Source organism: Hemicordylus capensis, chromosome 4, assembly GCF_027244095.1.
Source record: "Hemicordylus capensis ecotype Gifberg chromosome 4, rHemCap1.1.pri, whole genome shotgun sequence".
NCBI lineage: Eukaryota > Metazoa > Chordata > Lepidosauria > Squamata > Cordylidae > Hemicordylus > Hemicordylus capensis.
Window position 1 is genome coordinate 11,143,384 of NC_069660.1, and position 27,843 is coordinate 11,171,226.

General features: G+C 47.1%; 1 protein-coding gene across 4 annotated transcripts in view; it reads left to right on the plus strand.

Moving 5' to 3' along the window:
• CHRNA4 (cholinergic receptor nicotinic alpha 4 subunit) overlaps positions 1-27,843 on the plus strand; it is a 93,969-nt gene that overhangs the window by 35,143 nt on the left and 30,983 nt on the right. The window lies entirely within an intron of this gene.

Here is a 27,843-nt window from a genome sequence, read left to right on the forward strand (position 1 = left end):
GCTCTCCTCTTTCTTAAAGCTCCCAAACTGTGCTCTCGATTTGTGCTTGAACCGCAGTTTGAACTTCGAACCGCAGTTCGTGCACATTCCTAATTGCAAGCTCCTGTCCTAATGCAATTAACACAACGTGCTTATGCTTGAAGAACACATGTGTACAAATGCTCTTAGTTTGGATCTAGTAGCAAATCAAAGCTAAACATCAGCTAAGATTTAGAGGAGGAGCCATTGCTTTATGGTGGAGCACCTGTTTTGCATACCAGAGGTTCCAGGTTCAATCTCTGGGTAGGGCTGGGAAAATTTAAATTGTTTGACATCGTGGTTGCTGCCCTGTGGACTAACTTATTTTTCTTTACACCACTCTATGGCCAACATGCACATTAATGCTGCCCCCATGCAGCCAAGAAAAGCACATGTGCAACAGTTCTGTGTCTGCTTCTGAAGTGTGAGTGCTTGAGTGCAGTGCGGCAGGAGGATTTTTGCCAATCTCCCTTTCCCCCAGAAGTACTCTGTGCAACCCTCAGGGACATATTTTAGGGGTTGCACAGAGCACTTTCTGGTGAAGGAGAGAGAAGAGAAAATCCCACCCCACGCTTCAGAAGCAGCCGTGCAACTGCTGCACATGTGATTCTTTTTTCTTTTCTTCTTTTTAGCTGCACGTGCTCAGAGTTGATCTGGATGTCAGCCTATTTATTGATTTATTATTTATGTTTATATACTGCCCACTGCCAAAGTCTCTAGGTGGTTTACAATAACGCTTTCTTGTTGATACATTTGGTGGCATTGCTAAAATGGCCCTATCTGTCTGGTGAGCCACTTGCATGCAAACATCTCTCCCAATGGTGAGGACTGACCATTGGAAGCAACCTCTGCTTGGTGCCCATAAGATGTGCATCGTCCCAGCTGTCTGTTGGGCCATCTCCTTCTCCCTCTTTCGTTCTGGGTTGCTTTGTTACTAGGTATTATTTTCTTTTCTCGGTCTTCTTTTCATCCATACAAAGTCACTTATCCTTAATAGAGCTCCTTTTAAAGACAAACGGGAAAAGAGAGACAAAGGCAAAGTGGCATTTGCTGAATTGGCCAAGCAATCTGCAGGCTCTTAGGTTGTTAGAGCGAACTGCTGAGAGTGTGCTCCCCAGCTTGTGACTTCAGAGACGATGCTGCCAAGTTCTCCTGGAACACAGAATGAGACCCTCTCTTTATAAATAGGCAGCAACTGGGAGAAAAACATTTTATGATTTTGATTACTGATTATTTCCCAGTATTTACAACCTGCCTTTTAACAAACAAATGTTCCCAAGGCAGTTTACAGACAACAACAAGAAGCCCCCCCACACCCTAAAATAAAACACCAAACATTGGTTGACATACTGCGCAATGTTCTGTTTGTGTTTTAAAGAAACACCCTTTGTTCGACGTTGAACGTCTTTGATGTCGAACCGGTTCAGTTCAACTATTCGGGGTCGAACCGAACCACCCCCTGTTTGGTCCAACTTTGGACTGAACCCCACTGGGGGTTCGTGGTTTTTAAAAAAATCACTTACCCCCTCCGGGGGACTTCCTGTAGGTGGTAGTGGTGGTCCACAGGGGTTCCCCCTCCCCCACCGGCCTCCTTGCCACCCTAACCTTCCCCCCTCTGGCACTGTGGCCATTTTGGAGGCCGCCACACCTGTGCAATGGGCCTCTGCATGGCCTGGGATGACACAGGCCACACCTCCTACACTCTTGTGCAAATGCAAAAATTGTACAAATATAGTTCTGCAATAGACAGACATTATTTCTAATTGCCATCCATCCTGTAACTCCACTTGCGCAATTTCATGCATTTGCTCAAGAGTGCTCAGGCGCAACTGTGCACATGTTTCGTTAGAACACAAGTAGGATGTTGCATAGTAAATCAGCCAGTATTTTAAAAGGTGCTTATCTTTATAGCATTAAAAAAATGTGTATGATTAAAAACAAACAGCTCTCCAAGATATTTTTGTCATTTTAGTTTTCATATTTATGGATCGCCTCTCTCCTAAAAGTACCCCAAGGTGACAGGTGATGTTAATTAAATTAATGTAAAAATATGTAAATATTAGATGGTGAGTATCTGCTTAGAAACAGAAATTGGCTTTCTTACAAAAAGAGGAGAAAATAAATGATTTCATTTAAAACAGCCTGAAATAAGAACAAATCTTTTTTTTTAAAGTTGGCCATCTGTGACAAAGATTTGCTTCTTATATGCTTGGCAAGAGCTATGTAATTAATAATATGTGAAGGCTACCTTATGCTAAAGGAAACACCAGCACTTTAATATTATATGATTTGCCTCCTGGATCGTGGCCAGAGAATGGGGAATACTTGTTTGGTAATGGTCACAGGTACTTCACATTGAATTCCTTTTCAAAGTCATGGAGCTTTGGTTGAAAGAGAGGCCTGGTGGATTTATTTCAGTTTAACCTTGAGAATCCCAATCACTTTGGAATCTTGCAAGATACTGAGCATGTGCATTTACACCTTACGGGATGAGGCTCAGGTAAAGCATCTGCTCTGCATGCTAAGGCTCAGTCTGTGGCATCTCCAGGTAGGGTTGGGAAAGATTCCTGCCTGAAACATTAGAGAGCTGCTACCAGTCAGAGAGTAGACAGCACTGAGCTATGTAGAAGGGACAATGGCCAGGATCAGTAGATGGCAGCTTCCATCATATAGAGAGACTAAATGTGTAAGAACTGCAAGATATTCCCCTTAGGGGATGGGCCGCTCTGGGGGAGAGAGAGCGCTCCTCTCCAGAGAGGAGAGCCGGTCTTGTGGTAGCAAGCATGACTTGTCCCCTTAGCTAAGCAGGCTCTGCCCTGGTTGCATATGAATGGGAGACTAGAAGTGTGAGCACTGTAAGATATTCCCCTCAGGGGATGGAGCCGCTCTGGGAAGAGCATCTCGGTTCCAAGTTCCCTCCTTGGCAGCATCTCCAAGATAGGGCTGAGAGAGATTCCTGCCTGCAACCTTGGAGAAGCCGCTGCCAGTCTGTGAAGACAATACTGAGCTAGATGGACCAGTGATCTGACTCAGTATATGGCAGCTTCCTATGTTCCTGTGAGCAGCACCTGCATGCTTGCATGCAGAAGGTTCCAAGTTCCCTCCCTGGCAGCACCTCCAGATAGGACTGAGAAGTGACTCCTGCCTGCAGCCTTGCTGCTGCCAGTCTGGGTAGGCAGTACTGAGCTAGATGGACCAAGGGTCTGACTCGATAGAAGGCACGACAGAAGGCATCTCCCTATGTAGCTAAAGTTGCAGGCTCTGTTTCTGGCATCTCCAGATCAAAAGGTCAGACTTTGAGGTCATTCACACGACCTTTGAGAGTGCTGGGGAGAGTGGGAGGGTAGATGACAGGAGAGCACCTGCCTCCCCGCAAGATGATCCAGCAGGGTCCTGGGCTGTGCAGCTTGTGTGGCCACACGACTGACTGATGAGCCACGCAGCATTCTGGAGACTGGGGAAATGCGTCTGGGCTTCCAGATATCCCACGATGCACCATGCCATGAGTGCAGTGCACTGAAGGATCCCACCGTGAGTTGGGCGCTCATCCACATGACCCTGTGCCTGGGTAAAAGGGTGCGCTTGCGCCCTTCTACCCCGGTAAATGGTTGGGTAAAAATCTCCATACGACCTTGCAGGACAGTGCTGGGATCAGCCTCGATCCTGGCACTTCACACGAGCAGCCCTACCCAGGTAGGGCTGCTCATGTGAACAGCCTCTTTGATTGAGTCAAAGTGCTGTGGTCAACATTCTGAGTAACTCTGCCTGCTTGCAGCCCATGAATGCCTACCTGCAATGGAAGTGTCCCCACTTCTCAGGTGCAAGTGAACGTGTGCAGTGGAGGGGGAGATTTCTCTCCCCCCCCCGCAGAAGCACTCTGTGCAATCATGTCCCTGATAATTTGCAACTCTCAGGGACATATTTTTTGTGATGCATAGTGGTTCCAGAGGGCGAGGACATCAGCAATGGTTGCCTCTCCCCCCACGCAAGTGCCCACACTTCTTTGGAATGTATCAGTCTTGGCCTTGGCACTAGATTCAGTTGAAACTATATTCTATAACATACAGAATATAATTATAACTGAAGGTGGTGGTGGTGGTGGGGAAGGGGAAGCACCAAAGTCATGCTTGGTGTCTGGCATGGGTTGAGCCAGGGGGGCAGTGAGGAAGGAGATTCTGCCTTTTAAAATCCATAAGACTGCCGCTGCCACCCAGCCATTTGAGGGGTCAGCCCTAGAACTGGCAGCCTAGGTCCGCCTAGTGGAGGGACCGGCCCTGTGTACCTATGCTTTCTTAGTCAGGCTATCAGAGAGATCCTAGAGATGTACATATCAGGAGGTATAAAAATATGAATAATGAAAATAAATAAATAATGATAAATATTAGCCACTGTTATTCTGCAAGACCAAGCAATGCACGCCCAAGTGACTCCTGAGTTTCACAAGAGTCTCAAGTCACAGAGACCTTCCAGGTGTGTGTGTGTGTGTGTGTGTGAGCGAGAGTGGGAGAGAGAGACTCTGGCTCAGTGAGACAGTAGGCGTTGTGAAGAGACACAGTCCTTGCCGTGAGGAGGGGGGCATATCCATGGTGCCTTCGGGGAGGAAGCTGGATAGTGTGTGCCCTCCACCACAGGGAGTGAGGAGTGTGCTCAGCCTTCTAAGATGGGGATCAGAAGAAGCTGAAACTGCCTAGAGACCTGACAAATGGGATCTCTAGACTTTGCCTCAAAGATGTTTTGTCAGTTTCACATCCTGCTGGTGTTTTCTTGCCTGCAAGCAGAGCTGCTAAGCAAGCAGAGCTGCTAAAAAGCTAGCTAGCTTTCTTTCTTTCTTTCTTTCTTTCTTTCTCTCTCTCTCTCTCTCTCTCTCTCACCTAATACTAGTGTCTCATGGTGATTTACAAAATGAAAAATGGATTTTAAATGAAGGGATAATGGATTAAAAGGAATAATAAAGATAAAATAAAAAGTGAAAGGGTCACAACATGTCAGGACAAAGGGTGGGGAGAGGTTGTGCCATTTGTTAGTAGACACTAGACACAACACACACAGACAGACACACACACATATCCCAAAAGAGTTAGGTCATTGTGGGCAACTAGTCACATGTAATGACAAGCCTCCCCAGGACGTTTTTCACACAGCAGGCTTTATCTTGAGTTTACTGCGAGGCTATACAGTGAGTTCAAAGTTGCCCCAAAATAAACCTGATGCAAAAAGTAGATTTTTTTTTTTTTTACCCTGGATATAAATCGGGCTACATCTGATTTATGTGTGATGAAAACCCCAAATTTTGTGTGAACTGCTCTCTGATAGCTCGCAGGGAATCCGGGATAAATCTGGCCGATGTGAATGCACACCCTCCATTCCGGAGGAGATGTGAGCTAAAAGCCCTGTGTGAAAAGCACCCTGGTGACTTTCTCCCTTTGCATCAAAAAGCTCATGCAGGCAAGTTCAGTACGGCTTGGATGAGCATCACGCACTGTTCCCTCTAAGGCGTGCACACGTGCATGCGCTCACAAGTTTTTGGATGTCCGCTTAGTTCATTTTAGTTCCCACTCATTCTGAATGTACATGCGCACTTGGTCTTGAGGTAGCAAACATGACTTGTCCCCTTAGCTAAGCAGGGTCTACCCTGGTTGCATATGAATGGGAGACTAGAAGTGTGAGCACGGTAAGATATTTCCCTCAGTGGATGGAGCTGCTCTGGGAAGAGCAGAAGGTTCCAAGTTCCCTCCTTGGCTTCTCCAAGATAGGGCTTAGCGGGACTCCTCCCTGCAACCTTGGAAAAGCCGCTGCCAGTCTGTGAAGACAATACTGAGCTAAATAGACCAATGGTTTGACTCAGTATATGGCATCTTCCTATGTTCCTATGTTCCTGGTCTTGTGGTGGGGGACAAGCATGACTTGTCCCCCTTCCTAAGCAGGGCCTGCGTTGGTTTACTTTTGGATGTCAGTTCTGTAAGATATTCCCCTTAGAGATGGGGCTGTAATTCAGTGGAATTGGTCCCAGGTTCACACCTGGGCATCTCTAGAAGACACTCCTGCCTGTAATGCTGGAGAACTGCTGCCAGTCTGTGAAGACAATACTGAGCTAGATGGACCCATGGTCTGACTCAGTAGAAGGCAGTACTCCTTCCTCTGCCACTCTTCTGTCAAATATGCTTTCCTCTATGTACAGTTGCACTTGAGTTAAAAATGGCCAGAGTGTTCACAGGTCTCCCAGGTCACGTCTTGTTTGGCCATAAGTGAGGGGGAAAGAGGCTTCATGATGAAATCACTACCTAAAGCCTTCTTTGTCAGCTCCGCTGGGGAGAAATGGCCAAGAAGAGAAGCAACATGGAGATTTGAGTTTTGCATCTTCAAGGGATGCGTCCCTGTGGTTGTTAAGTTATCCTCTCATCTCAGCTCATTATTGTCAAAAGCTTCCACTGGCTCTCTCTGGAGGACCAAATTAAATCAGTAACTGTGGCTAAGCTTGTTCCAGAGAGTATATATACTTGTCAACATTCATGAGGAATCTGAAGCCAAATTAATATCCTAAGGGGGAATTAATATGCGGTAGGGTTTCTTCGGCAGGCTTCTTTCGATTAGTTTGAAGACTCTGCAAATAGTTTCTCCTAGGTCTGGCAAAGCTTAGGCCACAGAAGGGCCTATATTGAAGATGCTTCAATCATCATCCATTGCTGGCTTTATGTTGGGGTTTTGCCATAGACGTTGTCTCTGTTATTTCTATGGAACATGCTTCTCTGTTTGTGTCTGTGTACTGGCCTCTGGGATAGAGTCACAGTTTGTCTGTGCCTTCCTTGTTGTCTTGAATTCAAACTGAAAGGTTCTCCCTCTCTCTGCAGAATAGACTGTCTGTGCCTGTTCTTATGCACAGCCTAACCCAGGCTAGGGATACCCAACCTGGGTTAGGCTGCGTGTGAGAACCACCAGGATTGGGCCCGATCCTGGTGGGCCAGTGCTGCCTAGTGCTGCCTAGCCCAGCTTTTTAGCACCCCCTTAACCCAGGCTACTGGATTGTGTGTTTGCTGGGGCTATGCTTAGATGGCACCTAGCATGCCTGTCTCTTGGGCAAATCCCCCAATGCATTGTGCATGTTGCACAGTGCATTGTGAGATCTCTGGAGGCCGGGACATGTCGTTCCAGCCTCTGGAGCTTCGTGCCGCAGGCATGCAGTGCAGATCGTCTGGGAGCGCGATCCATGTTCCCAACAACATGGGAGCAGTCATCTGGGGGGGGAAAGTGAATTTAACAAGCCCCCGCCAGCCAGCCCGCCTGGTCGTGTGAACCATCTCTTAGTCTGTTATATTTATCGTTTGCTTATACTGTGTTTGCTAGTAATAAATATGAAACTCTTGTTTCTCGGTAAAAGTTGGCTTCTTGTTCAATTACTTATAGAGGTTATGTAATTACTTTGCAACTCTTTACTCGCTGTAATCCACACCTGAAAGCTGTAGGACGTGATCAGGGGCGTAACTATCATAGGGCAAGGGGAGACAGTTGTCTGGGGGCCCACTGCCTTGGGGGGGGGCCTCCAGAGGCAGGTCACATGACTGACTCCCCCAGCCGCACACCTGCCCAGGCTTCCTTCAGTTGTATTCATCCTCCAAAACTGATGTGAGTGTTAAGACCTGGAGCTACCAGAACAGCATGTCTTTCTCTAGTGCCATTAAATGACTGGCATCGTCCACAATTTACAAAACCAAAATTTAGGATGATGTTCTATTGTGGCACATAAAGATTTCTTTACTTCATGAGCTGAGCTTCAGTGGGGGGCGGGGGATTTTAAAAACTTGTCTTTGGGTCCACTCCAACCTTGTTACGCCCCTGGACGTGATCCTGTGAAATGCAACTCTAAAACACATGCTTTGCTTCCCTGAAGTCACAGGTTCAATCCCTGGCACATCCATAGGGTGTCCATAAGGGGTGTGTATCACTGAGAAATTGTATGAAACAGTGTAATACATGTCATGATAACCTATCATGAAGTTAGAGAAGATAACATCAAGATGAAGCTGTCAGTGGCGTGTAGACTAGCCATGACAGCAAATTAGACAGATGACCTCAAAAACAACAAATGTAGATGTAATACATGCTGCAAAAGATTAACAGCAGGGGAGAGGGCATGCCGTCAACTCCTGCCTGGGGCTTCCAGCGGCATCTGGTGGGCCACTGTGCGAAACAGGATGCTGGACTAGATGGGCCTTGGGCCTGATCCAGCAGGGCTGTTCTTATGTTCTTAAAAGTGGTTGAGAATGAATCATGCATTTTATTGAAAAACCTTCTTTACTTTGAAAATCACCATTGCCCCCAAATAGAAAGCAGTAGAGTACTCCATGCCATCGAGCCCAGCAGCTGTATTGCTGGCTAGTTTTGTAGTACAAGCTAGGCCAATACACACATGGAGGAGGACCAGCCTCACACCGTGTAAGGGAAGTACGTAACTATGCAACACTAAAGGGCTGTGTATTGAGAGAAAAGGGCTGACAGCTTGACTAAAGCCCCCCATGACACCCCCGTGTTTGAAGCACAATTGCTCATGCATGTGTGTGGGGGAGGATCTTTAAAACATTGCTCAGCGCACTTCTGGGGGAAGGGGAGAGCAGCAAACACCGTGCCTCCCCCCGCGCATGTGTGCACCCGCTCTTCAGAAGCAGGAATACTGCTGCACCCTTTGGCTTTACGCACACAGCTTTAATCAATATGTCAGTTGATCTACTATAATTTCTGCTGTGTCAGTTGGATGATGATGGGTGTGTGTGTGTGTGCGTGCAAGTACACTGCTATGACACCCCACCCCTACCCCATGCATGCCTGTGGATGCCTCTCCGGTTAAAGGATGTTGGGTAGCAGGACTAGAAAGGATCCATGTGCATCCCAGCATTCAACTCAAAATGGGGTTCGGCTTTTGTGAGTGTGTCCAGCGGATGCCTGCAAATGCTGGAACCTGTCCAAATGGCCCATGAGATGGCACTCAGAAGGTTCAAAGGCATCTGCAAAAGCTCATGAGGCTATTCCCACGATCAGCCAAAATCGGGCTAGGGGAGCCTAGCCCGATTTTGGCTGATCGTGGGAGCCACTGAGCTCGCAGGTGAGCCCGGTTGCCTCCTGGTGGTTAACCCGCCTAAGTACCCCTCCCCTAAAACCTGGTTTGTGGAGCGAGCGCTCTGCAAACTGAAAAGCCGCCTCCCGGTTCTGGGGGTCTCGCCAGCATTTCCTGTGTGCTCACGCAGGGCACACTGGAGCTTCCGGGGGCCGATCAGCCCCCCACTCCCCCCAGCCACCGCTGGCTCCATCATGGAGCCGGCAATTGTGTGGGCAGCCAATCCGGCTGCCCAGGGCGCCTCTCCCCGCTCACTCTCACAAACCGGGTCTCACTGATTGTGAGACCTGGCTCCATGTCTTTTGTGTGCAATTGAAGCAACTGCTGGGAAAGCGCTCATCTGCCAAGTGCCTGTTGCTGCCGCCGCCGCCACAGGCTCCCTGGTCCCCTTCCCTGAAAGTGAAGTGTTCAGCTTTGGTGTTCGGGCTGTTGAAGAAAGCAGCAGGCATTTCCTTTCCTGGTGGGGTTGGGGACTAGTGTGTACTACCATTCCCAGCACAACACAGGCACGGATTGGGTTGATTTGACCAGGGAGAGGCTCTCAGAAGAGAGAAGTGCCATCAGTTGGGACCAACGTAGTTGTAGCCAAGTAAACCAGATTGAACTTAGGCCTCAGAAAAGACTACAGTTCCCAGGAGCATCTACACCAGGGGGAAGCCAACCTTTGGCACCCCAGCTGTTATTGAACTATTGCTACCAATACTATGAATATTTATATACCACTCTTCAACCAAAGTTCTCAAAGCAGTTTACATAGTTTACATGTAGTTTACATAGAGAAATAAATACATAAATAAGATGGCTGCCTGTCCCCAAAGGGCTCACAATCTAAAAAGAAACCCAAAGGTAGACACCAGCAACAGCCAATGGAGGGATGCTGTGCTGGGGTTGGAGAGGGCCAGTTGCTCTCCCCCTGCTAAATATAAGAGAATCACCACTTTAAGAGGTGTCTCTTCGCTCAGTTAGCAGGGAGCAAATTGCAGCTGGGGATAATGGGAATTGTAGTTCAACAAACCCTGGACGGCCAACTTTGCCCGCCACTGGTATACACCCTTCCTAGGGCTCCAAGGGGATTAAAAAAGAAGAGTCATTTCAAACTACAAGTTTAATACTAGTATCATTGCCCTTTCCTTCGCCCGACTAAATGCTCTACCTATAGCGGTCCTATTTGGAAGATTCGCAGGCACGTCAATTGTATCTAGAGTGTGTCCATGTGGATCTGGCCATATTGAAGCAACCGCTCATGTCCTGTTGTATTGCGATTATTATAGAGAAGTAAGATGCAAATTAATAGCCTCGCTTTTGAATAATTTCCCTGGTCATCAAGATGAATTTTATTTAAGTTACTTGCTTACCAATCCAAACTCTGATGTTGTCTATACGGTGGCTAAATTTGGCTATATAATATGTCAAATGCAGACTCACATGGTGTAATGAATTTTTATTGCTGTTTTTATCTTATTTTTTATTTGTTTTTTATTTTATTGTACTGGTCTATGACCTAAATAAATTGATTGATTGATTGATTGATTGATTGATACTTGTATCATTCTGCCTGCTTCCTTGTTCCTGGAAACAAAGATACAGGGGAGCAGTCTGTCTCTTGCCCCCTGCCCAGTACAGTAAGTACTTTTCGTGCTGGGGGAAATGGGGCTGAAACACCAATACTCTGAAGTGAAGCTTTAGAGAGTGTGAAAGACTCATCCCCAAACAAAACAAGACACGAGAACAGCCCTACTGGATCAGGTGAAGATCTCAGTGATCTTCACTCGTTGTGTGGTGGGGGCCCCCAGTGCCCCCCAGTGACCCTGTGCGACTCAGCAGCAAGGGGGGGAGGGCATGTGCTGAAGGTGTTCACAAGGCACCTTCCTTTCTTCGCCGCCGCCGCTGTTCCTGCAGGCTTCAGAGGGCATGGGGGAGGTTGCATGCCGCATTGGAGGGGGCGAGGGGAGGGGGAGAGGCAAGTCAGGGGGCACCAGCGGGGTCTGTGCAATGAAGGATACTGTCTTATCTAGTCCAGCATCCTGTTTCCCATCCATCCCAGAGGATCGTCACTGAATCAGGGACCATTCTGGAGCGCTGAGCTGGTCCCCAAACCAAATAGGAACTGCTTTGCCCAGCCCTGCTAACTATTACTCCAGGGTTCTTGGCCACCTTTAGTAACCTAGACGGAAATCCCCATTTCACCTTTTAGCATTCATTAAGGGAGCAGATGCCTGCACTTTCTCAGGACCTTTGCATGGATGGCTGCAGCAAGCTTCTCTGGCTTTGGGGCATCGCGAGCGTTTGCTTAGTTTGCCCCAGTGGGTGGGCTTGCCTTGCTTGCACGTTGCTTTCTCTGCAGACTGGGGGGGCTGGAAACTTACTTGGAGGGGATGAAAATGGGGGTTCTCTGGTGCTGTTTAAAATGTTGCTAGAGCTCGCATTCGCAAAGCAGAGACTTTTTACTGGGGTGTTATCTCAACCTTGCAGTTTTCAAGGCCCCCTGAGAGCAGACTCAAATATGCTCCTTAGCATTCGCTTCCCCCACTAAACTCATTAATTGGCAGCTCTAATTTCCTTTGTACCCAATATTTGCTGAACAAAGGGTTGCTTTAATTGGAGAATATTGCAATTGGGATGGGAACAGTTTTGGCTCTTTAATGTTTGCCCAGGGGCTGGAAGGCGGAGGAGATGCGTTTGTCCAATCCAGTTCTGTGCAGGCTTGTCTGTGTGCAAGAAGGATGTTGTTCAAAAGGGCTGGCATGCCCCAGTGTGGGACTGCAAGCCCCAATGTCTTTCAGTGTGGGTCCGCCGACCCCATTCATTTCCATTCATGAGGTCTTCCCCATGGATTGTGTCATCAAACCATATTGTCAGAATTCAGCCGTTTTGGAGATGGATTAATTGGGGAAAGATGGAGTTTTATGAGCTTCTGTGAGGAAAGGAATAAAAGTGAGTGCTTTAGTTATACCAGGGTGGGAATGGTGCTGCAGCTTGGTGATAGAGCATGTGCAGAACTCATCTTGTGGTAGCAAGCATGCATTGACCCCTTTGCTAAGCAGGGTCAACCCTGGTTTGTATTTGAATGGGGTATTAATATGTGAGAATGGTAAGATATTCCCCGTAGGGGTTGGGGCCACTCTGGGAAGAGCATCCACATACTTGCATGTAGAAGGTTCCAAGTTCCCTCTATGGCATCTCCAGAGAGAGCTGAGAGAGACTCCTGCCTGTAAGCCTGGAGAAGCCACTGCCAGTCAGTGTAGACCAGGGATTCTCAACCTCGGGTCTCCAGAAGTTACTGGACTTCAACTCCCATAATCCCCAGCCCCAATGGCCTTTGGTTGGGGATTATGGGAGTTGAGGTCCAACAATATCTGGGGACCCAAGGTTGAAAATCCCTGGTGTAGACAATGCTGACAGTGGACCCAAGGATCTGACAGTGGACCCAAGCTTCCTACATTGATACAGTATGTTCCTAAAGTTGCCGGTTCAGTTTCTGGCATCTCCAGGCAGAGCTGAGAAAGATCTTTGCGTGATTCCCTGAAGGGCTGCTGCCAGTCAGTGTAGACCAGGGTTTTCAGTACAGACTTGGGTCTCCACATGTTGTCGGACTGCATCATCCCTAGCTACAATGGCAAGACCAGGGATGTTTCTGTTCAAAGAGAATTGATTTGGTTGATCATCTTTTGGATCCCACCCTTCTTCTAAAGAGCTCAGGGTGTCCTGTGTGGGGGTTGTCCCAACGGAGGTAATCACTGGCTCAAGTTATTCCTGATTGTGTCCCGAGAGACAAAGAGGCATGCAGTAATTAAGGTAACTGCTTAAAAAAAAATTAACCCAGTTCCGCGAAATTTCAGTTTACTCAGAAATCTTCAGCTGACCAACTTGCGTACCAACACAGAGTGGACCAACCAATATATATCTCACAGCACCTCTTTGATGGGAATAATCTGAGTCATAGTTCTCTTCCTGTGGCCCCAGGAGAGAATGATTATTGATACTAATATAGCACTTTATATGCCTACACTGCTCTCCTGCAAGGACAGTTTTTCTCAGAAGCAGGAAATTTGGAATTGGGCAGAGAATACTTTATCCGGAGATGTCATTTTTTTGAAAGAAAGAAAAAATGCTAGTCATTATGACTGGAACAGGGGCATAGCTAGGAGAGAGGGGGCCCGTCTTCACCCCTCTCCCTGGCAGCCCTTGGGAGTGAGGGAGATTATTTTATTTATTCAGTTCTATTTATGTATTTATTTATTCAATAATGAAGAAAATATGGAGGGGTGGATCTGGGGAGGGCCCTCAGGAGCTGGGGGGACTGGGTTCTTTGAACCCATCTGCTCGATTATAGCTACACCCCTGGGCTGGATGTATGAGGAAAATAGCAGCTGGATATGAAAATATTCACAAGTAGGTAGGTAGGAGGAGGAGAAGGTTGAGTATAGGGCTTTAGTAGCCTGTATAGCTCAGTGCTCCTCTCAACTGCCAAGAGGAGGAGACTAAGATTATGGAAATCAAATGTGAAAATGTAAATGTGCTTTTTACTTACTTATTTTACATAATCTATTCTGCTTCTGCTAGTTATGGGGAGTAAGATATAATAAATACATGAACATTTGGGGAGTTTGCATAATTCATACAAGGGATACAATTTAGATTATTATGGCATCAGGTTATCCTGGTAGCACATTTCTTTTAGGAGTGAGTGGATTTTCCCATTCTGGTTGATTACTCTTTGAGGGGTTCATTCTGCCTTGTGCGACTCTGCTTACCTTCCAGTTTAACTGAAATAAAATTAATTTCCAATTGGTATATGTGCACTAGGCCCCAGTTTTTAGTTTGTGCCTCCCCCCCGACATGTTTTTACAGGTTATGTGATACATTTTTGCATTGATTAAACCATTATACACATGCGCACACCCACACATATATACATGAGAGTGTATGAAGTCATTCACATGACCACAAGGGGGTGGGCTTGGGGGAAGGCAGGAGATTACCTCCTTCCCCCACACGATCAGAGCCCAATCAGGGCTCCACTGTTCGCATATGCCCACATGAGCGGTCTGGCAGCAAGCCCAGCAGCGATTGGGGGAGAGGCCGCTGGGGCTGCCAGGTATCCCACAATGCACCGTGCATTGAGAAAGTCCCAGGCTGCCTTGCTGCTCCTTCCCTGCAGCTCTATGACTAAGATGGCTGCCAGCAGACTGGGAGCAGTTGCTAGCAGCGCGGAGCTTGACACGACCAGCGAGTGAGCATAAGAGGTGCATGCTTGTCCTCCTACATCACAGATCAGGATTACCCAGGGGATGAGCGGCATGATTGGGAGTGATCCTGGGAGTTCACACCTCCAGTCCTACCCGGGCTTGCCCTGTCCTACCCAGGTAGAGCTGGGTGTGAGAACAACTTCATTGATTATATCCGGGCTTCCCAACCAGGGGCCCCCAGATGTTGTTGGATTAAAACAAATGCCATTGTGGTTGGGGATGATGGGAGTTGTAATCCAGCAACCTCTGGGTACCCATGGTTAGGAATCCATGGGTTAAATCTATGCTGTCCAACTTTGGCCCAGCTGTTTTTGAACTAAAAATCCCATCATCCCTAGCTACATGAGCCAGTGGCCCGGGATTATGGGAGTTCTAGTCCAACATCTGCAGGAGGGCTGAAGTTGGGTGAAAGCGTAACTCAAAACAGAATCTTGATGCAGTCATGCTGTCACATCAAGATTTACACAGTGATTATCAATGCACATTGATGTACACCTGGTACTGCACTGGAAAAAAGATCAGGTCATTCAAGATCCCCAAATTCAAGGAGAAATTTAAATAGGGAGAATGTTCCAAGCATCCTTAAGCCTGATGGTCACAGTTCATCACATTTCTTGCAACCACCCTGCAAAATGTCCCCACTTCACAAACTGCAAAACAGAGGCTACAAGAGAATAACTTGTCCTAGGCCCCATAATGAGTCCATAAACTTCCAAGGATCTAGGATCGTAGGTTTTTAAAGGACTTAAAGGCGATCTAGTGTTGGACCCACTTGCCAGCCTTTCACAGATAATAAGGGTGTGCAATTGAGACAACAGAAAGCCACTAGCAGGGAGAAGGTGCATTACATGCAGTGGCTTGCAGGGAATATCTTTTTTGTGGTAAAGTAAAGTTGTGCTGTTGAGTTGTGTTGACTCCTGGTGACCACAGAGCCCTGTGGTTGTCTTTGGTAGAATACAGGAGGGGTTTAACATTGCCTCCTCCTCCCACGCAGTATGAGATGATGCCTTTCAGCATCTTCCTATATCGCTGCTGGTGTGTCCCATAGTCTGGGAAACATATCAGTGGGGATTTGAACTGGCAACCTCTTGCTCCCTAGGCAAGTTACTTCCCCACTGCACCATTAGCAAGCATGAATTGCCCCCTTTGCTAAGTAGGGGCTGCCCTGTTTGCATTTGAATGGGAGACTACATGTGTGAACACTGTAGGATATTCCCCTTAGGGGATGGGACCGCTCTGGGAAGAGCACCTGCTTGCTTGCATGCAGAAGGTTCCAAGTTCCCTCTCTGGCAGCATCTCCAAGATAGGACTGAGAGAGACTCCTGCCTGTAACCTCGGAGAAGCCACTGCCAGTCTGTGTAGACAATACTGGGATGGGCCAGTGGTCTGAATTGGTATAAGGCAGCTTCCTATGTTCCTCAGATGGCCCTAATGAACAAGTCGATCCATGTGCTTTGGTGACAGGCAAGCGTCTTCAGGGTCACTGACCAATCTGACTTTGCTGTACGTTTGCAAAGGAGGAATGCGGGCATGTGCATGTCCAAAGATGCCCGCTCAGTTGAAATGCATGGGGGAGGCCCACCTGCCCCAGAGGGGCTCAGGTGAGCATTGCAGGGAGGAAGGGACTCTAGAGCGAGGCCCTTGCCTTGAACTGGATCCTTGGTGTCCTGCTTCACTGAGATTTCTTGGCAGAGTGCTGTTAATCTGAAGTAAATAGCATGGTGTGAATGCCAGCCAAGTTTTCCAGGCCAGTCGTTCTCACAAATGGAATTGTGCTAATAAACCAAAACACAATAACTTTTGTGTGCTGACTCTGCAGTTGTCGTTTAAGAAATGGGTTGGCTAGGACCTCATAAAGCAAAAGGCCTCCGCCGTGGTGGCAGAATTCAGCTTCATTTAGGCAGAAGGGGAGGGTGTTCTAGGAGTGGAACAAAGATGACAGACAGACAGACAGTAAGGTCATTCACATGACTGTTCCTGGTAGGGTAGGGAGGAGGGAGGCAGGACATAACCGACCTCCCCCCCCCCAACTATGCTCACTGCTCTGAGATCGCTTCTGCCACACGCCCACACGACCGGCATGTGAATGATTCACTAGTGGCAAGGGGATGGAAGGAAAGCAGACTGCAGGCTCCCACATCCCACAATGCACCATGCAAAGAGTGCGGTGCATTGGGAGATTTCCCTGCTGCCGGGTGCTTTTGCTGGGTGCTTTTGCTGCAGGCATCCCAAGCATTCCTATGAATTGATTTTTTGTTTTGTTTCAAATTGTACCTGAATTGAATCACCCCCGATTTGTTTTGGGTCCAATTCTGCCCTCCCGAATCACCCCAGATTCAATTTGTACCTGGATTTTCTGAATCCGTATCTGAACCATTTGGGGGCAAAAAAGGGGTCCTGGGGCAAAAGAGTGGGATGGGTGGTAGTGCCCAATAGATGGAATCTACCACCCAAATTTCAAAGAAATTGGGAAAAGGGGCATTTTAAAAAGAATTTTTGAAGTTAGCACATCTTTAAGCTTCATCCATAGGGAATAATGGGGATTTCAGCAGCCGTATAGCTCCATGTGTGGGGCATCAGGGTGGGCCAGAGTGGGTTGTGGTGGGTGGTAGTGCCCAATGGGTGCAAGGAAGCTACCACCCAGATTTCAAAGGAATTGGGCAAAGGGGTGGTTTTTAAAAGATTTTTGAATTTGGCATGTCTTTGGGGCAGATTTGGGGCAGAAAAGGGATTTTGGGGGCAGAAGAGTGAGTCGGGTGGTAGTGATCTAATGGGTTCCTGCTACCACCCAGATTTCAAAGAAATTGGTGAAAGGGGTGATTTTTAAAGAATTTTTTGAAGTTTGTGCGTCTTTAACCTTTTTTCCCCATAGGGAATAATGGGGAATTTCAGCAGCCCCATAACTCTATTTGGGGGGCACCAGGGTGGCCCAGAGCGGGGTGCGGTGTACATCCTGAGATAATGAGTTCCACACACACCATGAAATCCGGAATATTTCATAGGAACACAGGAAGCTGCCTTATTCCCTATTCCAAGACAGACCATTGGTCCATCTAACAGGGAAGGGGATTCCCAGATGTTGTTGACTAGTGTGCTGTCGAGTTGGTGTCGACTCCTGGCGCCCACAGAGCCCTGTGGTTGTCTTTGGTAGGAGGGGTTTACCATTGCCATCTCCCGCACAGTATGAGATGATGCCTTTCAGCATCTTTCCTATGTCGCTGCTGCCTGATATAGGTGTTTCCCATAGTCTGGGAAACATACCAGTGAGGATTCGAACCGGCAACCCAGGGGCATAACGAGGCTGGAGTGGGCCCAGAGACAAAATTTTAAAATTGGCCCCTCGCTGATGCACACACACTCACTTCACATGTGACTTGCCTCGGGGGGCCCCTCGAGGCGTGGGGGGCCCCAGGCAGCCGCCTCCCCTTGCCTAATGGTAGTTACGCCCCTGTGGCAACCTCTGGCTCACTTTTCAAGTCATTTCCCCGCTGTGCCATTAGGTGGCTTCCCATAATCCCCAGCCAAAGGCCATTGCAGCTGGGGATGCTGGGAGTAGTAGTCAACAACAACTGGGAATCCCTGGAAGAGAGAACAGTGTACACCAGACCTGCTCAACATAGGCCCCTCAGCTGTTTTGGACTACAGCTCCCATAATCCGCAGCCACGTTGGCCAGTAGCCAAGGATTATGGGAGTTGTAGGCCAACATCTGCAGGAGGGCTGAAGTTGAGCAGCCCTGGTCTGTCCAGACTGGCAGCGGCTTCTCCGAGGATGCAGGCAGGAGTCTCTCTCAGCCCTGTCTTGGAGATGCCAGAGAGGGAGCCTGGAACCTTCTACATGGAAGCAAGCAGGTGCTCTTCCCAGAGTGGCCTCATCCCCACAGGCAGTGGTTCCCAAACTGGGAGCCTCCAGATGTTGCTGAACTACAACTCTCATCATCCCCAGCCAAAATGAATTGTAACTGGGGCTGATGGGAGTTATTGTTCAGCAACCTCGGGAGGCTCCCAGTTTGGGAACCACTGCCTGAAGGGGAATATCTTACAGTGCTCACAGTTCATCTCCCATACAAATGCATACCAGGGTGATTAGCAAAGGGGACAATTCATGCTTGCTCCCACAAGACCAGCTCTCTTAACCTGTCAATACACAACCTCCAAGAACGAGGGAGTGATTTTTCCTAATGTCTCCCTCTATCGCAGGGCTGCACAACTTTGACTATTCTGCAGATTTTGGACTACAGCTCCCATCATCCCCAGGCCATGGTGGCTGGGGGTGATGTAGTCCAAAAACAGCTGGAGGGCTGACTTTGAGCAGCCCTGCCCTATTCCATTCAGAAGCTGAGAAACCTGTTCTCAAGTACCACCTCCTCATCAAAAGCTAAAAAGCCAGAACTTGGTTCCACAACATTAGGACTTCCATGTTTTATCCCACCTTTCCTCCAAGGAGCTGCATCCATAGTTTCCTCCCTGCCATGCGTCCAACAGCCCTGTGAATTAGGCTGGCCTGAGAAACAGCAACTGGCTCAAGGTGATCCAAGGGTCTGGATTTGATCCTGAGTCTCCCTGGTCCTGGTCAGACACTTTAGCCCTGCTCTCACAATATAAGCATAGGCCCACAACACCTCATGGTGATTGACTGGCATACTGTGCCATCTTCTATTTGCCTTGTAATGGAACGTGTGCACAGTTGCTCAAGACGGCTCTTGCGGAAAATGCATGAATTGTGCAGATGCAACTGTGTGATGGACAGCCCCAGGAAATCATGGCTGACCATCGTGCAACTGTGGTTGTGCAATTCTTGGGTTTTGCACAAGAGGACTCCTGCAAAATGGTGCACACACATTATATTAAAAGGCAGATGGAATGTTGCACAGTATGTCAGCTGCTGTGTTTCCATTTTCCTCTTTCCCTCCTTGGACTTCTTTCCCTCCTCTGCTACAAACCATTGAGGAATAGGCCTGCATTTCACGACAAGTGGGAGCTGAAAAGCACATTGGAGATCTTTTTGACAATACAGTCCTTAATGCTTACTTCTGTATACCGGCCTGCTATTAATAGCTGAAAAGACAGCTGGAGAACCTACATGGGAGGCCATGACCTGCTTTGGGAATTTCTGTGTCTTCCCATGGCAAGACACCAGGAAGCAATTTATGTACAGTTCTCTAGAACAGTCATTTTCCGTCTGAATCATAAAAGCTGAAAGCTGCCCACATCCCCCACAGCCTCTCCTCTCCCTGCCTCCCCCCCCCAGCCATTGTTCTCTTTGCAGCTTAATCCCTCCCCTGCATGTAAAAAAGAAAAGGGGAATCCCCAGATTTAATCCTAGTGGCTTCCATCAGTGTCACTGCCAAATTTCTGATAAAAGTAGCAGTCAGATTTCATTCAGATCTTGCTCACATGAAACAGCCATAGGAATTCCAAGGGTCTGTACAACATTGGTAAAATGTATAACATTTGTGGAATAATCTGTAGGGAGGTGGAATCCCCAAAGATTTCATTCATTCATTCATTCATTCATTGCATTTCTATACCACCCAGTCTAAATTAACAGCCCAGGGTAGTTTACCACTAATTAAAAAAAAATTATAATCAATCAAAATAACAATTAATACAAGTAAAAATTAAAACCATTTAAAAGCACGTAAAACATTGTTTGCAGGGGGATTATTGCTTAAAGTGAATTTTGCTAAACTGTCAGTTTGAAGTCTACCTGGGTAAAGTGCCTGAAATAAATCTGAACAAAAATCATGCTTGCTCCTTTCCTCCCCCTGCTGCTTATTCACTGCCTAGGGATGTGCAAATTGATTCAAATTCAAATTGATTTGACTCAATTCGAGTGATTCAAATTCAAATTGAATCACAATTTCAAAGGAAAATTAGATTATAATTTGAATCATTTTTTTGAAATTTGGCTCATAAGAACATGCTGGATCGGGGGCCTATCTAGTCAAGCATCCTATTTCACACAGTGGCCCATCAGATGCCTCTGGGGAGCCCACAGGTAAGAGGCATGTGCATGCCCTCTCTCTTGCTGTTGCTCCTCTGCAACTGGTATTGAGAGGCATCGTGCCTAACAGACTAGTAGCCATTGATAGACCTGTCCTCCATGAATTTGTCTAAGCCACTTTTAAAGCTATCCCAGTTGGTGGCCATAACTACATCACATGGGAAAGAATTCCATAGATTAATTATGCACTGTGTGAAAAAGTACTTCTTCTTGTGGGTCCTAAATTTCCCGACCTTCAGTTTCATGGGATAGCCCCTGGTTCTAGTGCAGGCATCCCCAAACTGTGGCCCTCCAGATGTTGCTGAACTACAACTCCCAGCATCCCTAGAAACAATTTTTTGTGGCTGGGTATGCTGGAAGTTGTAGTTCAGCAACATCTGGAGGGCCGCAGTTTGGGGATGCCTGTTCTAGTGTTGTGAGAGAGGGAGGAAAATGTAAAGAGCCCCAGATGCTGTAGCCTAGCCTCATAAGGAAGGTGCTCCAGACCCCTGATCATCTTGGTTGCCCCCTTCTGAACCTTCGCCAGTTCTACAATATCCTTCGTAAGATAGGGTGACCAAAGCTGTATGCAGTACTCCAGATGTGGCCACACCATAGATTTTTATAAGAGCATTATAATATTAGCATTTTTATTTTCAGTCCCCTTCCTAATGATTCCTAGCATGGAATTGGCCTTTTTCACAGCTGCTGCACATTGAGTCGACACTTTCACTAAGCTGTTCATCACAACCCCAAGATCCCTCTCCTGGTTAGTCACCGACAGCTCAGATCCCATCAGCATACATGTGAAGTTTGGGGTTTTTTGCCCCAATATGCATCACTTTACACTTGCTTACATTGAACTGCATTTCCCATTTTGTTGCCCACTCCCCCAGTTTGGAGAGATATTTTTGGAACTCTTACAAGCTTTTTTGGATTTCACTACCCTAAATAGTTTAGTGTCATCTGCAAATTTGGCCACTCTGCTGCTTACCCCAACTTCTTGATCATTTATGAATAAGTTAAAGAGCCCTGGTCCCAGTACCGATCCCTGGGGGACCCCACTTCTTACTTCCCTCTGTTGTGAGAAGTCTCCATTTATTCCTACCCTCTGTTTCCTGTCCTTCAACCAGTTACTGATCCATAGATGAACCTGTCCCCTTATCCCATGACTGCTAAGTTTACTCAAGAGCCTTTGATGGGGAACTTTGTCAAAAGCTTTTTGGAAGTTCAGGTATACTATGTCAACCAGATCCCCTTTATCCGCATGCCTGCTGACACTCTCAAAGAACCCCAAGGGATTAGTGAGGCAAGACTTGCCCTTGCAGAAGCCATGCTAGGTCTCCTTCAGCAAGGCCTTTTCTTCTCTATGTTTAACAATTTTGTCCTTAAGTTTCTATCAATTTACTCGGCACCGAATTCAAGCTAACCAGCCTGTAATTTCCCAGATCCCCTTTGGGATCCCTTTTTGATAACTGGAGTCACATTGGCTACTTTCCAGTCCTCTGGTACAGAGCCTGATTGTACAGACAAGTTACATATTTTTGCTAGGAGATCAGCAATTTCACATTTGAACAAAATTGATTTTGAGCAAATTGATTTTGCTGAAATCAATTCAAAGTTGACTTGAGAGCCATTTGGCACCTTTTAAAAACCATTCAGGTTTTCAGATCAGATTTGAATTCGATTCAAATTCAAAATGAATTTTTGGAATTCAGTTAGAATTCATAGTGAATCAAAAAACATGTTTCATGCACGTCTCTACCACTGTCCACACTGATATTGGAAGCTCCTAGGGGGCAGAACCTGTCTTTTTTGCTTATGTGATTTTGTCAAGGACCAGGTTCATTGATAGTACCATATAAATGATAAATACTAAATGTGGTTGTTACTTCTCAGTGGAACAAAAGAGTGAGATGCTTTCTGCACAGCTGGGTTTTAAAACTTCCATGAACCTGTGGATGGCTCTTATCCCTTCCTCCTTGGTTCAATAGGCAGGGATTTTCATTATTTTCTTCTGCAGCCAATCCAGATGGCTTCTAAACTGATTTCACTTGCAAGGTTGACTCAGTAATCCTCTCCTTCCCTCCCAAAACTAGGGATATGCACTGCCCTGCATTTGGCTGGTTCGGAGGCAAGGGGGTTACCTTTAAGGAGCAGGGAGCGTGTCCTTAGGGTTTTCTTGCTCACCATCATCTGCCCTCCATTCCTGCTCCATGTTACCCCATGCTTTCCCCAAGAACAAGACTTTTTCTTGGGTAATATTGAGGGGGGAACTGGGGGAGTCAAGGAGGAAATCCAGTTCAGGAATTGTACAGGGAAGAAACCAGAATTTCTGTTAAGGACATAACTTCGTTCTTCAGACTACTGCAAAAGCAATGGCGTTGATCAGTGAAGAAAGAGCCACAGAGAAAAGACGTTCTGCCTTGAACTTGAAATAAATGATTAAAGCTGTTCCACATACAAGCCATGTCTTTCCTGTCCTTGTCTCTCCAGACAGAATTCATCCAGGGAAACATGCCATGTTTGTGAAATGTACAGATTGCCCCAAACTCCGCATGGTTGCTTCAGAGCACAGATGGGATGTGACAGCAACAACACAGAAACCGCATTGCCTGTGCTTGCCTTCGGTCGAGAGGAAGATGAGGAGCTGGGTGGCATGGGGGTGGGGGAGGAGAGATGATATCGCATTCTGCACCTAGAGGTGGAACAGATGAAGTTGTCAACCAGACTAGGAGCTCCGGGAGCTGATGGGCTCTGAGAAATTGAGATTGGCCCAGTAGATGGTTCCCCTGTGGGACAGGCAAGGAAACTGTCAAAACTGACTCGTTGAACAACACCGAGGTCTGCTGAATGACCCTGTATTTCAATGTGAGCCCATCATGTGATATTTTCACCATATCAGCATTGCAAAGAATATCAGTGAAAAATGTCCCATGCCATGAGTCTTTCCAAATGTCTATGGAGGAAATGTCTTCAGTGATGATGACTTATGTACTCTGCAGCCCCCCACTGATTGAAAGCAGGGTGCATGAAGCCCCATCCATGAAGGTCATTGGGAATGATGGGAGCATTGGGATTCCCATGGTCCCTAAAGCCCCTCTGCATTCAGTAGCAGTCTGGATGGGCTTTGGAGAAGGATAGAACCAGCGCACAAACCCTGCTCTTAGATGGGCAGGGCTCTGTGAAGGATGTAAGCCTATATCTTCAAGGTCATACTGATTTGTGTAGGATCACAGCTGAGGAACTGCTAGGCAAACCAGGTGAAGAAAGGAGATCTGGTCTTGTGGTAGCAAGCATGACTTGTCTCCTTAGCTAAGCAGGGTCTGCCCTGATTGCATATGAATGGGAGACTTGATATGTGAGCACTGTAAGATATTCCCCTGAGGGGATGGAGCCACTCTGGGAAGAGCAGAAGGCTCCAAGTTCCCTCCCTGGCAGCATCTCCAAGATAGGGCTGAGAAAGATTCCTGCCTGCAACCTTGGAGAAGCCGCTGCCAGTCTGTGTAGACGAGCTAGATGGACCTATGGTCTGTGTATGGGCAGGGATGGTGACATCCTGGGCCAGTGGGGGTGAGCAGGAGAGCTGACTGAGTGGAAGTGAGGCAGCAGGAGGGCAAACGGGCCCACTGCATGTGGTGATTTCGTTATAATATAAGAGGGGCTGCCTGGGGCAGCAAAGAGGGCAGGGGGCGGGATGTGCCTGCTCACCCTCTGAGCCGTGGCGGGCCAGCATTCTTGCCACTGGCCCACCACCGTGTATCATAATGGTGTTGCTGAATGTGGCAACATCATTATAATGCACCAGGGCGAGTTGAGGGGAACAGCAGAAATGGGCTGCCCACCTGCTGCAGCAAGGAAAGCAAGCAGGCGTCCTCCATCCCTGCCACTCACACCTGTGGTGCTGTGGTGAGGAGGAGAGCAAGCGGGTGAGCAACGGGGATGGGGAGGGCCTGCTCAGCCGTCATGCACCCGCCTGCCCAGGGATGTACCTGGCGGCATGGGCAAAGGGGTGGGCACTGGGTGCTTGCTTCGCCTGGGGTGCCTCCAGTCTTGGGCTGGCCCTGCTTGGCACCTTGAATACTGACCAGAAGAGGAGCTGACCACCAGCGCAGAAGCACTGGCATGAATCAAAAGGCCAAATGCTGAACATAGGAAGCTGCCATATACTGAGCCAGACCATTGGTCTATCTAGCTCAGTATTGTCTTCACAGACGGGCAGCAGCTTCTCCAAGGTTGCAGGCCTTGGAGAACAGCAAGGGAGCTGTCCAGGAAGTTGCTAGAGCTTGGAGCTGATGTGTGAGATGGTTGCCCCAGCATCTTCTAGACCGTAAATGGGGGATTTGCAGTCAGTCTGGCAGTGGCTTCCTTCCTGGTGAGGTCATGATTCTGATCATACTGAGGGTAAAAATGCCTCTCCCTGAGCTGAGCCCTGAAATGAGAAATGAAATGAGAAGTGGAATGAAATGAGAAAGCAACTGTTGTGCTTTCTGATCTGGGTTTCAACTTAGACTTACTGTTGTCATGAGGTCCCAGGGATGATTGTGGCGTGAAGCTTTCCAGAGGTGGGAGGTGAATCCAGGCAAGGCACACCAGGTCTTTCAGTTCTTCAGGTGCCCTGGGTAGTCTGTCTTCCTGGATTGTGGGTTTCCTTTGGGGTGCCCTGTCTCCCTGACTGTCCTTTGGAGTTGCTAGCCCACGCTGGGACCTGTGGTGGGTCCTCCAGTGAGAAAGCTTAGTCCAATTCTGGTTCTGGATGTGAGCTAAACCTGTCAGGCAGGGAGCATTGGCTTAGAGTCCTGGCTAATAGGGATTTAGGAAGCTGCCATTTACTGAGTTAGACCACTGGTCCATCTAGCTCAGTATTGTCTACACAGGCTGGCAGTGGCTTCTCCAAGGTTGCAGGCAGGAGTCTCTCTGAGCCCTAGCTTGGAGATGCCAGCAAGGGAACTTGAATATACAACCACCTCACAACTACACTACAGCAGTAGCAGATTGAAGGGGCAATGAAAGCCAACATGAATTAAAAATGCACATAGCCATGGAATGAAGGAGGTTTTCCACAAACATTTTGAATCCAAGCTAGATTCTAGTGTACCATAAGCAGACAGAAGGTATACAAAAAAGGGTGCTTGCTGAGGAGTTGGAGTCATATGAGTGAAGCAGGTGAGTAGGTTCTCTGCTTGAAGGGAACTTGGCAATATTGGTTGATCTGTAGGGGTCTTATTTCTAGGTAATCTGTAGGTTGCCTGAAGTTTTATTCCCATCCTTTGATTCAATAACATTTGTACAAATGTGATCTGGCAGGAGTTCCCAGTCTTGGGTCCCCAGATATTGTTGGACTACAACTCCCATAATCCTCAACCACAATGGCCAAAGGGTTAGGTTTGATGTCCAAGGTGGACATTGTTCCGCTGGTACAGACAGAGGCACTCTTACCCCTGGACTTTGGGGCCGAAGTCCAGGGCTTCCACACCTCCTGGAGGCCCCCAAATCCACTTTAGTCTGTCCTAGGTGATGTGGTTTGTGCCCTCAAGAACCTACATGTTAAATAATGATGCTTAACTTACAGCAGGAGGGCCTCCAAAGACCTTTAGGTCCAGGCTCCATAATTACCTAGGTACACCTCTGGGTACAGACAATTATTGTTATTACTATTAATTTGATTTATATACCACTCTTCCAAAACTGGCTCAGGGTGGTTTACATCAAAATAAAAAAACTAATTAAAGTCTATTAACAATTAAAATGATTTAAACATTAAAATCATTAACATTAAAATCATTTAAAACCAACATTAAAAATTTGAAACCATCAATCTAATGAGCCCCTGGTGGCGCAGTGGTAAAACTGCTGCCCTGTAACCAGGAGGTTACAAGTTTGATCCTGACCAGGTGCTCAAGGTTGACTCAGCCTTCCATCCTTCCGAGGTCGGTAAAATGAGTACCCAGAATGTTGGGGGGCAATATGCTAAATCATTGTAAACCGCTTAGAGAGCTTCCAGCTATAGAGCAGTATATAAATGTAAGTGCTATTGCTATTGCTAATTAAAAGCCTGGGTGAATAAATGTGTCTTCAGAGCCTTTTAAAAAGGTGTCAGAGATGGAGAGGCTCTTATTTCAACAGGGAGCACATTCCAAAGTCCAGGGTCAGCAATGGAGAAGGCCTGTTCCCAAGTAGCTGCCAAATGAGTTGGCGACAACCGCAAATGAACCTCTCCAGATGATCTTAACAGGTGGTGGGGCTCATGGTGAAGAAGACGTTCTCTTAAATACCCAGACAATCCAATTATATTCCATTTATTTTTCATCGGGGGGGGGAATACTTGGTGGCTGACATGTTGCTCAGTCTTACGCCGGCGTTTCAGATCAGCCTATGCTGTTGTGGTTGTCTAAGGAAGCACTAGCTGTCTTGTGCAAGAGCACAAGTCTTTCACAAAAGTGCAAGTGCACAAATACCTAAGGTTGCACACCAGTTCTACGGGAGTGCAACTTCTATTGTTTCCAATTGATGTTTTGTTCCCAAAGAGCAGGTGCACAACTTGAAGGAATTCCATGCTTGCTCTCTTGCACAGGACTTCTGTCACTTCCTTTGATGCCTATAGCAGCATGGGCCAATCAGAAATGCCAGCATAAGGCTGTGCAACATTTTAGCTAGTATCTAGTATCTGGATGCACACACTCAAGAACGAGCTACCGTATTTACCTGAATACAAGACAACTCTGAACTTTAGACAAGCCCCTTCAAAATAGTGATTAAATACAGGTTATACCTATATTTACCCAGAAGGAAGAGGAATTGATGACAACCCTCTGTTTTCTGATATCAAAGAATTTAGAAAAACCCTAGTCTTGGATTCAGGTATATACCTGAAGTAACTAAAGAGAGAGGAAACAGATTGAACATGCATAGAAGAATGCTCACAGAAATGCTCTTCCAAGTACAGACTCTGCTGGTACTATATTACTGCCAACAGGAATGTACATTATGAAACATATTGCCACCCACAACAAGTGCCTGTTGTCAATAGGTATGTGCTTTCCCTCTTTTAGAGTGTAGCCACTTTTAAAGGGATCTCTAGTGTGTGTTAGTTTGTACTTGGCTATGAGCACTTGAGTAGAAAGGCAGTAATAATAAGAAAAGAATCTAAGAAAGGAATTCTGAGTGCGTTTGAGGATCATTGACTGGACTGGGGTTAGACTCTTTAATTATGAAGATTTATTGTTCTTCTAGACAACAGACTAGACAGCCATTTCATTTCTTTGCAAGCAGACTGAATAATTAACCTGCACAGCATGCAGACATAATACTTGACATTGTGATGTCACAAATATTCTGTAGCAATCCATCAATCAAGGAAACATCATTTGACACACAGAAGAACCCTGTTCATTCACTTTTTACAGAACATCCACATGATGCTGTTTTCAAATAGTTCTGTTTGGTGTTTTCTGCTTTTCTCTCCAACTCTTTTTCAGTGTCGTGGA